The 12,083-nt window shown below is 35.2% G+C and overlaps 1 long non-coding RNA gene across 1 annotated transcript; it reads right to left on the bottom strand.

Moving 5' to 3' along the window:
- Positions 1–5,316: 5,316 nt before the first annotated feature.
- LOC122331736 lies at positions 5,317–7,169 on the bottom strand. The gene is made up of 4 exons (XR_006248274.1): positions 6,940–7,169; positions 6,550–6,614; positions 6,330–6,454; positions 5,317–5,799 (listed from the first exon to the last, which is right to left on the bottom strand). It is a non-coding gene; the product is annotated as an uncharacterized LOC122331736 (long non-coding RNA).
- Between the last annotated feature and the right edge of the window lie 4,914 nt (positions 7,170–12,083).

Genomic DNA, 12,083 nt, shown 5'->3' with positions numbered 1-12,083 from the left:
GCACAGAGGGATTGAGCCCTCTGCGAAATACAGATAAGAGGGCAGTGTCGTTCCATCCGCTTCTGATGGCGAGGGTGCGGAAACGTAGTACATACTCATGTACTGGTTCATCTGCCTGCCTGAGTTGTAGAAGTTCTTCATGAACTGATAGAGTAGTGGAAGGCTGGCCAAACACCTCTTTAAAATGTTCCAGAAAGGTTTGGAGGGTCTGTACCCGTGGACTATTGGAGTTCCACAGCGCTTCTGCCCATTGTAGAGCTCTGCCTGTCAATAGAGAGAGTATGAAGGCTACTTTCACTCGTTCAGAGGACCACCTTGCAGTTATTGAATGGCACGAATGGCTGGCAAAAGAGTATCACAGTGGGCCTCTAGGTCGTCTTATTCATGACATTGGAAAACTCTATCGATGATGCTGTACTTTACAACTTTGCATAAATTTGCAAAAAACAAGTTTCAGTGATTTTTTTTTTTTTTTTTTTTTTTTTTTTTTTTTTTTCCCAGCACCGTGGGGATAGTAAATCATATAAGAAACAATGTAAATCTTCTCCCTATTATAAAGATGATACATTTTATATACAATTTCATTTGTTTCATTTCTTTGTTTCATAAATATTATTCTGCTTTCACATTTAAGCATTATTTCCTCATATTTGTACACAGTCACAGAATGCTTGTTTTGCTTCTAGTCATGTTCACAACGATTAGCAGATAATTCACACATTGACAAATTTCAATTGCAATAGGTGAGAATAGCATAAATTAATTTTCTTACTTGTACATTTGTTATAATTAGCGTATGCACAAAGTGTTGTAAATGCCTTGTATACATACACGATCATTTGTAATAGACAAAAAGATCTACAAAACATTTATAAATGAGGAGTAGTTTACACTTTAGAATAGGGTATGCAGAAAGTGTTGTAAATGCCTTGTATACATCTACAGATCATTTGTAACAGGTAAAAATATCTCCAAACACTGTGTAACTAAAGACGGATGTCTTTGACACATGGAGTAATTTAATGCTCACTGCTGATCTTCATTAGAAGGTAAATGATTCATGTTACCAGTAAATCCCACACCCTTCAAGTAATTTAAACATATTTGTACATATCACCTGACAACTAATAATTTGCTCATCTTTATTAAAAACAGCTTTATGATAATTACATTTATTGTGCTTTTTAACCGACCAGCTTACAACTTTAACAAAACACTAAATATTAAATTAAATGTTAAGAATTATTAATGAAGAATTAATTAAATTAAAAATGCAATTATATTCAAGTTTTAAATTCAAGTTTATTTGTATAGCGCTTTTTACAATGGTCATTGTTCCAAAGCAGCTTTACAAAAGAGAAAGTTATTACATTACAGGATAAATTACAATTCAAGAAAAAAAATTGTCATTAAGAATATTAATTGTCCAGTAAGGAAGCTTATATTTTCCTTGCCATCAACGCTGGAAGGTCATCTCCTCACACGGTCAGTTGAAGAGGCCCAGTCCCTAGATGCCTCGGGATACAAAAGAAAATTTAGCGTAGCGGCCATTCATAGTATTGGTAGTCAGGACCTAATGATGTGAATTATGATATGTATTCTAGCATAGGATTATGTGATGTATTATGAAAAAATAACATATCAATTACTAATCATTAAGGAATACTTAGTCATTTTTTATAAATTATTAGTTCATCATTAACTAAATCCTTGTAAATTACTTGTAAATATATTAACAAAATATACACAAACTCTTAGCATGTCACTTATTAATCATTTATGAATGTTTTGTAAATAATGAGTTCATTGTTAACCAAACACTTATAAATGCCTTACAACGGGACGTTATTATAAAGTGTTACCGTTATTTCTGAGAGTTTGGTTTGACCAAGTTAGGTTTAGGAATGGCAAGGCTTTCCTGTATTCAGTTACAAGGCCATCTGTCCAAATACGGACTAGGGGTCCATTGTCATCCAATACACTATCTGGATCATCAACTATTCCACTGTAAGTTACAGCTGACTGACAAAACCTTTCGGTGTATTTACTCACAGTTTCCTCTTTCCTTTGCACACAGCTAGTGATCTTTGACCAGTGTATTTTGGGTCCCATGATATTCTTTAGAATTTTTAAAACACCTTCTCTCAAATTGCCTTTACTGACATGTTGTAATTCAGAAGCAACAGTTGACTCAAAACTGTTGAATTCAGATTCAGTTAGAATCTGTAACAACAACTGTGTTACTTCTGTCAACGACATGTCGTAGAGACGCATTTTGCTGATTAGGGCTCTTCTAAATTCAGAAAAATGTGTGCGGGCTGAGGGTAAGCTCTGGGATAATCTCTCTATATCTTGAGGTCCTAGCATTTTTGCAATGGTTTGGACCTGGACAACAGAAGAGTTGGGAGGAACACTTTCAAATCCCCCCAATTCCCTGAGATCTCCTTCTAGCACCACATACCTTCACCGAATCTACAGGCACCTCAGTTTCAAAGAAAGCTTGCAAAGTCAGGATATGTGCTATCAGGCTGACTAACTTCCACCTCACTTTTGTCTGAAGCTTTTTGCGGTTTAATTTTTGTCAAAGCCGATATTCTAGCACGTAGCTCTTGGTTCTGTTCCTCTAGTTCTGAGATGCGCTGAGATTGTTGTGTAGCTAGTGCTAAGCCAAATTCCTGTGGCAACAGATAATGCCTTTCAAATTGTTCTTATGTAAACATGCTCCTAAAACCTTTTTACACTCCTCTAAAGACCAAGTCTTGTCTGGATGGATCTTATATTTCTGAGTTAGCTTTTGTCTAACTTTCTCAGTAATTATAAGGTTCATTTGCATGCCTAAAAGTGATTTGAATTCACTATCTGACCACAAAGGAGTTACAAGACCACCTTTCTCAGTTGTGGAAATCAGTCTAGCATTCTTTTGAACATTGTTAGATTTTGTTTTGTTACTTACACAAAGAAAACACTTAACGTCTCTGATCAACAGAGGGAACACTTGTTAACACAGATCAACTATGGTTAACCTTCTCTAACAAAGTAGAGGATAACACAAACAATTAGCAAGTAATGCCAATCTTCCCTTCCTAAAACAGAGGATAACCAATTCTTCCCTAAAATTAATTTTTAGAGGATAACCTAGTTAACCAAACCCTACAGCTGTTAACTCTTCTCTGACGACGCAGAGGTTTACATGTACTGGTCTGTAATGGTTCTTTGGATAGAGTTACAGTCAACAACCCTTGGTTGTGCTGAAAGATTCAGTCTGGATCGAAGTAAGATCTTTGTTGAACTTGAAGTTTCAGTCTGGATTCAGATGAGCAGCTCTATCCGGGTCACGGCATCAAAACTGTTGGAAACTTTTTTTTAGCTTCTTTTTAAGAAGAGACCAGGAGATTCTTGGTAAAGCAGGAGTTCGTTTTTATTTCGTTGCTGTAGTCATCTGCAAGAAGTCTTCAAGAAATCTTTAAGAAAATCATCAAGCAATCTCCAAGAAAATCTTCAAGAAATCTCCAAGCAAAAATCTAACTGAAACATGTTAGGTTGAAGTTTATATGTTTCAAAGAGTACACAGAGGTGAAGACCAGTAAAACAAAAGCATGCAAATGTAGAACAGGGTCGGGAAAGTTCCTGTCCTGGGCTATTTGGCATCCCAGTGTCATTCAAATGCATAGGTGTTATACAGCCTGAAACAAAAGGCACAGTTGTACCTCAGGATTAGCATTCACACTTGACTTGGGACACCTACTGGATGTTCAAGAACAAAAGACAAAAGATAACTGTCTCGGGCTTGGGCTTCCTGCTCTTAGAATGCAAATTGCAATACATTCAGCTTATACTATTACATTGGAATCTGTGTTTAAGCTTTTATGAATTTGTAATACAACACCCTGATTAGCTGCTTCAGGTGTGTTTAATTAGGTTGGAGCTAAACTCTGCAGGACACTGACCCTTCAGGACAGAGTTTGGACGTCCCTGGGTGGAGTAACCCTTTAATATTAAGTGTGATAACATTCTCTTTTCTTTTAAATATCTTATTTTATTTGTATTTTTTTATTTTAAATGTGTATGCATTTGTTCAATAGTGGGCATTTGAACAATCAATAGTAAATACTTAAGCACCTACCTGTTCTGTTTTAAGTAATCTTGATCATTTCTAAATAAATCTACTTTAGGCGAAAGTAAAGACACTTTATTTGGTCTTCCAAAGACACACGCCTTGATTTTAGTCTTTACATCTTCAGTGATCTTAACTATTAACAAACAGCTTGTAATACACCATATGAGTTTTGCTTTATCTTTGATGTGATTTCATGTTAATCCAAGAAAACTTTTGACTGAAAGCTCTTGACTGATTAGTTATTGTTTAAATTACTTAATTCAAAGTTAAACCAAAAATTATTCAGACACCATATAATTATTTTTTATGTAGTGGGGACAGGACACTATAGTTCATTTAAGGGAGTATATTCTTTTATTGCTATTGTGACCTTTTCACGCCACAGACTGAACAAAATAAAGCATTGCCTGGTAATTTTTCAACAAAGTAGTTGTGTAAATGTGTAACAGAGCTGAATTTTTGGTTGATAGACAGATAATGAAATACAATCAAAGTTATTTATATGCTTACACAATACTCTTGATAATGGCAGAAGATGGTAAGGGATTGGAGGAAGTTTTCATCATTTTCTGTCAAAAAATCCCCTCACTAAATATCAGCTAACAAGTATAAATGTGAAATAAAATAAAAATTGACACTGATTACAAATTAAAAATAACGCTGTGTTTTTCAGCTCATTTAGCAGCAGGTTAAACTGAGCTGCCGGTGTTCAGTAAATGAGATGAAGGCTTTTGAGCTGAAATACAGCACACTACAGAAGAGCAGCTGTTTTGTGGATTCACTAAAGAGCGTTCGTCCTGGTTTCGTTTCCAACTCTGTCTACGACAGCAGCAAACAGACTTCAACAAATTACCAACATCAGGCCTTATGAACATGTACAGAAAACAGTCAGCAAGTGGATTCAGACACGCAATCATTCGTGCATAGCAGTACAATTTTGTTAGAATTCTGCAATAGTGAGAAAACCTCTCAATAAATACCATAAGCACATAAGGAAGAACAAGAAATGTGTAAGTCAACAGCACCAGGAACAAAATGCCCAAAATTGATTTGCGCTTTCTGAGCAGTCAATGATATTGCGTGAGAAAAGACCTCGACAAGCGCCAGCAAAACAGAGAATGATTATGGGATAAGGAATTAAACAGGCTATAAACATTGGCAGAGGTCTCAAATAAATATAAGGGTATATTCCTGCACAGGTTAGAGGCACAAACCAGATGATCACAGAAATAAAACAAGAGAGTTTGAGTGATTGGTGAGATTTGTACCAGATAGGATGACAAATCAGAAGATATCGTTCAAAAGCAACACATGCCATAAAATACAGACCCACCATCAAAGAATAGTTATATGCCGGAACCAGTCTCTCATGCCATGAGATTGTTGCTGCTATTAATATACTAATGACCTGTACGAGATCTGAAAGTATTAAATTACTAACAAAAACTGCAGCAGCAGGCCTGGATTTGATGATGAAACACAAGGCGATCAGAGTTAAGATCATGACTAGGATCTCAATGACTGAAAGGACACGGATATATACAAGTTCTGGATAACCTTCCATAAAATGAGTACTTTGGAGTTCCATTAAATTCCTAAAGAGTAAATCATCATCGGATGCAGCCGAGTCATTGATGCTGATGTTAAGTTGAGCCATCGTTTCAGAAGTTCCTGAGAAAGCACTGAATAACAAACCGGTCATTAGTGTTAATATGTAAGAAATGCTTTAGTTTATCAATGCAAAATTGTATTATTAGTAAAACAGATGGCCTAACGTGTTTCTTTTGTCTAATTGTTGTGATTATTACAGGGATGGTTCACCCAGAAGTGAACATTGTGTCATCAATTATTCACCTTCATGTTGTTTCAAACTTGGAAAAATTGTTCATCTTCTGAACCACAAATAAAGATATTTTTGATGAATTCTGAGAGAGTTCTGTTCCTCCACTAACAGTAAATGCAAGTTTGATGCTTCAGAACAAAATGATTCAACTAATTCATATGAATGTAGAGGTTTAGTCAAAATGTTTTTCCTTTTATATGATAAAGATTCATTCACATATTTACACTGATCAGCAAAAAAATAGAACCGCATTTTTCTTACGAATCTTAGACATGCTGCAAAACACAAATTATCCGAACTTTTAAAAAGTCAAACTAGTATGATTTAAAGAAATAGTTCAATAAACAAGCAATAAATACTGAAACTTACAATTATGTTAGAACCTGTCCAGTGGGTTTATGTTTCATCATGTTTCATCAGTCAAAGGAAAGCTTTCAGCGTCATGTTTTTCTACAGCCATCAACTCATAAAAACACACTCCAACTGCTGTTGATCTGATGGAGAACACAATTAAGACACAAAAAAGTGAATAAACGTTTAGTCCATTTAGAAAGCAACTTTAAAATGTCTCATTTGAGGGAGGTCTTACTGTCTTGTAAGGAGCAAGACTGGAGAAGCTGTAGTGAGTTGTGTTTATTGAGCATCAGTTGTATGCTGAAAAAAAGAGTGAGACGAGTGTGAGTAGAACACAATAACATTGATAAATCAGTTAAACAGGTCTTTCTTGTAGGAATACACAGAAGCAGATGATGATGATCCAACTCTGACTAAACGAGTTCAGCTCCAACCTGAATTAAACTCAAAGTTTCACTCAATCAGTGCCATATAAATGATTTGTAATGAGTGTTAAACTATAATTACGGTTGAAAAAAGGTGTAAGATAAAGACACACTAGAAACAACTAGAAAACATCTTTTTTCTACCCTTTAACAGGTAGAGTAAGGATAGTCGCATCTAATCTAAACCATGAAGCACTCACTTGCCCGCAGGTTGAAGTTCTTCAGGAATGATGTAGAAGACTCCCTTGTTTGAAGCTCAGTTTTTAGTTACAATTGGCTCTCGTGAGAGTTTACTTTTAATAAACTCTTATTTTTTTGGTTACAATACAAAGCACTACAGGCAAAAATAAAGTTTGATTGTAAAACCTGTAACTTAGCCGATTATTTTAAGTAGTAATACTAGAGAAGCTGTTAGGTGTCCTTCACACATAATGCAGGCAGCATCTGAAGAGTAGTTTACTTTTTCAGACCTTTTTATACTACATTTGAATGACATCATCATATTAGTCATCACTTCCTCAATGTCTTGCATAACCCAGTCTTTCTGTTGTAGGTGAATCAGTCTCTGTAGCTCATACTTAATAAGGCATTGGTCTTTCCTTTGTCACTCACATTGCTGTCTGCGTTTCACACTCTTCTGTTTTCTTCTTCATGGTCTTCATCTGATTCATCTCTTGCTGGTGTTGAAACCTGCTGTCTTCACCTCTGAGTATCCACTACTCAACCTTTATGGTTGGGTTTCAAAGCAGATCTTTCACACATGTTGCTTACTCATTCTAGCAAAGCAATTTTACAATTGCAAGTATCTTTATCTCAAAGCGTATATGGCACTATATACTCAAAGCACTATTTCTATGGAAATATCTGTGACTTTCTAGTCATTTTCCTAGTGTGTTGGACAAAATAATAGGTAAATGCCTGTAGACGACTAAAACTTCCAAAAGACAAATTTCTTTGTCCTCTTCTGCATTTTAGCTCTCAAGCGGCTGAGACAAGAAATGCTATGCCATCCCGTTAGAATACAAACATACCCACACTTATTATTACGCGCTGGAGTAGTTTCTCATTGTGGATTTCCCTCGATATCCAGAGCATTTACACTTCTTGTGGGGAAAAAGTTGTGTAGCTCACAAAGTGCAACCATTTTACGTCATCGGAATAATGGCGCCCACGATGTGAATTTATTTTTAATAACATAAACCATTAATGGGATTCCAGTAAGGGGCATTCATTTACATTATATTAAGCCATAAGTCTTAATACCCAGGGTTCCCTTTAAGGTTGTTGAGTAAGCACTTAGTATTGTTCCTGCAAAGAAACACCAACTGCATTTTGTAGGTACTTGACCTGTTATGGGGAAATAGATCTGCTAATGTAAGATACCTCTCCAGAATTGTGTTGTTGTTGTTTTTCCCAACTGCTTACCTCACGCTTAGTCCTTCCTCTTTCACAGCTTCCACATTTTCTCAAAATACAGAAAGCAAAATATAACTGTTGATGTGTGATTCATCTCTGCTCTTTTGTTTAGAACAAGTGCATGCTAATGATGTTTTATTTTTGTACAGTAACGTGCGTCGTGAGTGTGAGTCATTCATTTCATCATATAGTCTACACGCAGGTCGCGTCATAGTGATCTTACAGGACTGCTAAAAAAATGTAGTGTGTTTTACAGCTACATAGTGACTATTAGTCTTGTCCTACTTCGTTCTGTTCTAGATCGTTTTACACTGTCTCAACATAATACATTTTACAATAAAAAGATAAAGAAGCAACCGAATATAAAGAGAAACCAAGAGGTATAACAAAAGGGCTAAACAAAACCAGGAGACAATTTTATAGTTCTTGGCAGGTGTTCAAAATTATGAAATTCTCAAAGACGCCTGGAGGCATGTCACACCTAAATCTTGGAACAGCTGGCTTCAGAGGTTGCTTTAATGGAACAATTAGGCCTCCTGTATTTTCTGTGTGTTTTTAGTCAAATAAGAGGTAAATGTTGATATAAGAATGAATGATTACCACATTGCTAATCGGAAGGCCTTAATGGATATTAAAAATGCTATTTTGCTAACAGCAGCACGTAATCAAAAATATATCTCAAACTTTTAACATATGCATTCTGTCACACAAGAGATGTCAAGTGGACATCTATATTAGATGTCTTTTTAAGATATGGTCTAATGAAAAACTGACATCTGAAAGTTGTCTTTATTAAAAATCTCCTCATCTTGAAAGCATGTGCTGTCTACAAACATCTTATAGAGATCTTGCAGATGCATGTGTGCTATCTGGGCACTCACCTTTTATTAAAAAAATAAATAAAAATAAGGTAAAATGCATAGACTGGATGAAACTTTAAAATTCTTACTTGTGCATGGTGATGTGACAATGTCTTTTAAATCCATTACTCATTTACCATGCATTTTAATTTCTTCATTTACAGACATTAAAGAATCTATATAATATGTCCATAAATGCTCAAAACACACACACTCCCAGTTATTAAAACGTTCAATACATTTTGAACCACTAATACAATCTGTATGATTCTCGGCTTTTCAGAGATATAACTTGTGTATCTTGGACATTTGTATGCTTCCGTAGTAAAAGTGAATACTTCATAACATTTTAACAGCATTGATTCAGTAACACAGTTGCTGATGCTTAGTCCCACCCCAAGCCCAGATTGGTTCAAAATGTCATCTACAGTGTTGGGGGTAACACATTACATGTAACGCAAGTTACGTAATATTTTTCAAGTAACTAGTGAAGTAATGCATTGTTTTTTTAATTTATAAAAAATATCAAGGGTTACTTTTTTTTTTTTTTTTTTTTTTTTTAAAAAGCCTTCCTAGGTATGTTTGTCATTGAGGGGGAAATGGCAATGATGAAAGACATTCTCTCTCTCTCTCTCTCTCTCTCTCTCTCTCTCTCTCTCTTTGTGCAATACATTAAAAATTTAATACAAAGAAGAGAGAGAGAGAGAAATGTGTAAAAAAAGGCAATGAAAGAAACTGATTTACATTTTTATTGCAGAACATCCAGATACGGGAACAAAGAAAGAAAAAGTTTAATCAAATTCATATGCACAGTAAATTTTGCAGTGTTAAAACAACTCTTTAAGAGTTAAGTTCAACACTAGACTCGAGTGTATTTGGTCCCACTTAGATTTGGTGATAAAATGACTCTCTTAGAAGTGTTCAATTTTCAGAGTAAAATTATACTACAATTTAACACTAGAAGAAGTTGACTCCTAAATGGTGTTAATATAATTTAACACTAAGAGAAAATTAACACCAATTAATGTTAATATTTAACTTTTGCAGAGTTGTGTGTGTGTGTGTGTGTGTGTGTGTATGTAAGGAAAATAATCCTATCCTATTAAGTAGTTTATACATTTTGGTATTGCAATAGGTTAAAATAAAGCAGAACGTGAAATATTGGCACTGTAGTTAAAGTGCAAAGTCAACTCTTATATTGTTTTTCTTTTTTAAAAATACATAGAGCAGAAAACAGCTTCATTAACATTTGAATAAAACACTGTCAGGCTTCAACACATACATGACATTTGAAAAAAACATCACTTCTGCATAAAATGACAATAGGGCACTTTATACAGTACAGAATCTGTTGTGCCATATTTCATCTGAAGATCAAATGGTTTGAAATAACAGCTTGTTAACGTTCACTACTTTTCACCCAATTTGTGTATACCTTTTTTTTAAAACGCATAAAAGGTTTGGCGGTCTCAAAATCATTGTAAAATAAATTTGTAAGATATTTTTTCTGTGCAAACTAAAAGTTACTTTTAAAAGTGCCGCATCACTTAAGTCAACATAAACACCTTCCTGGGTTTAAAGAATTCAGTAAGATGTGGATTTTTTAAAAATTGACTTCAGTGTTTCTAAAATGGGAATATAGGCAAATTTATCTGTTACAACAACTTGATCAAATGTACTAGTAGTTTTATTTCTCCTGCAAGCACTAGCTTTGGTTCAACAGTGGCCCATTTCTCTGTAAAGTTTTTTTTTCCTTTTTTGGCTTCTGGAATTGAACGAAGTAAATGAATTTTCCAAACGCTGAATTGAACTTTCTAGTTTCCTTTTTTAGTAGCAATGTCATTTGTAGACAAAACAAAGCAAAGCTGCATCCTGGGCTTGACTGTGAACTATTTCTCCATAAGTGAAACAAAACCATTTATAGCAGACTGACTTAACTCTAGCAACTTTTAATTGTGCAACAGCAGACGCACACAATACTGATGTTGTGGCCACCTCTCCAAAAATAACAATCTGATCAAATGTTTGAGTACTTTTGTCCTTCTGCCTCAGCAGTCTCAGGGTTGTAAATGGTGTCAAAACTCTGATCACTTTGCTTAGTATGTTTTGTATTCACATGTTTTCTAAAACCTGAAAAAAGTACCAAATACAGAACTACACATTTAAGTCAGATTCTTTCCAGAACAAAACCATGAACTAATCTGAAGTGCCTAAGAAGCAAGTTTCAACCATTTAACTACAAAAAACTTAATGAGGTGGAGAAACTAAAGGCACCTAGCTAAGCAACTCAGCTCCGCAACACAAGGACTCTCTTTCACCTTGCCAACATCTATGTTAAGCACAGTAGTTTGAATGAAAATGTACATGTTGTGTAGCATGTTGAAGAGGTGCCAAAACAAAGTGTGCCTTTTAAACAGTTCGTCAAAGGCACCAAGAGAAGAGGTTGACTTGCATGGAATGGCTGGTGAACTGAATTCTTTGGCTAGGAAGTAGGGCTGAGCAATAGCTGAGATTCTCCTCAATGTTTGTTCCACTCTAAGAAATCCAAGCAAATAAGAGATCTATCACCAGTTTGTTAAATATAAAACAGAACAGAACAAAACAAACCTTCTTGAGAGAGGCAGAGACCTTTCCTGGTCTTTTTTTTCGCCTTGGGCAGAGGGTGGGATCAAATGCAACAGAAGTATTATAGAGGTTGCCGTCTCAACCTGTTTAAACGCACGTTATGTTAGCAAATTTTACCTTACAAAACTAACACCCTCTTCTGAGATACCAGTAGGTGATTCAGCTGCGAGCAGTAGTTCTTCCAAATCACTGGTGCTTGGAAGCTTTTTGCACTGCTGAATCACTTTTTTGTTGAATACAGTGGTCCACTTTTCCAGTAGCTTGCCTGACACTCCTCCTCCAAACATCAGAACAAAGTCTTGCTCAATCTAAGAAGAGGCAGAAATGGATGACAAAAATAATGGATATAAACATATTTAGAAATCAGTATACATTTTACTGCATTGTAAAATTGTTGGAAAGTATGATTATAATCAATCAATCAATCATTTTTATTTTTATAG

Source organism: Puntigrus tetrazona, unplaced genomic scaffold, assembly GCF_018831695.1.
Source record: "Puntigrus tetrazona isolate hp1 unplaced genomic scaffold, ASM1883169v1 S000000001, whole genome shotgun sequence".
In the NCBI taxonomy this organism is placed as follows: Eukaryota; Metazoa; Chordata; class Actinopteri; order Cypriniformes; family Cyprinidae; genus Puntigrus; species Puntigrus tetrazona.
The sequence above is the reverse complement of the archived record's forward strand: the minus strand, read 5'-3'. Positions and strand labels throughout refer to the sequence as shown.